Below are 696 nucleotides of genomic sequence, written 5' to 3'. Positions count from 1 at the left end.
AAAAACCCCCCCCCCCCCCCCCCCCCCCAACAGAGTAGACCCGTTCAAGCTCAACGGCCGAGTGCAGTCAGCCACAAGGAACCGCCGATCTGTTGCTACAGGTTGCTGCAGCGTTCACTAGGTTCTCATCTCTAGTTGCAATGCGCCTCCCTGCAACTGCTCAGCTTGGGTGCAAATGGCTGATCACTTGCTATTCCCTACTGCAGCATGCACTGCGCCCTCTCAGCCTTTTCCAACAGTCCCTGTCAAATTTTTAAGCAGCAGAGAGGATTTTGCAGAAAAAAAAAGAAAGTTTGTGAAAACTTTTCTGAGAAACTTCTGTAAGTTCATTCCTAAAAGAAAGAGAAAAAAAAAAAAAGGAGAGAGAGAAGCCTTGGGAGGGGCTGCGGGTTTTGAGGGTAATTTTTGCCTTTTCAGAAGTTAAAAGTCAGCATGTACTTTCATTGTTCCCTTCCCTCAGCTGTGGAAGAAAACTAGTTAACTCACAAAGAAGGGACCTGCTCGCATTCAAGCTCACTATATTGCCTGTTCACTGGCAGCTATTCAATTTAGCTGTCGTGATATCGAATTGCAGTTAAAGTCTGGCAGCCGGCCAGAAGTAAGCCTATTTAAAAAGACAGCCTGCTCCTCCACTCACCAGTCTCTTTACAAACTCTGCTGCAGTCTGCAACAACTGTCGGGAGATCTACAAAGTAG

Source organism: Nanorana parkeri, unplaced genomic scaffold (genome assembly GCF_000935625.1).
Source record: "Nanorana parkeri isolate BGI_ZX_2015 unplaced genomic scaffold, ASM93562v1 scaffold92, whole genome shotgun sequence".
Classification (NCBI taxonomy): domain Eukaryota; kingdom Metazoa; phylum Chordata; class Amphibia; order Anura; family Dicroglossidae; genus Nanorana; species Nanorana parkeri.
This window is presented reverse-complemented; position numbering follows the sequence as displayed.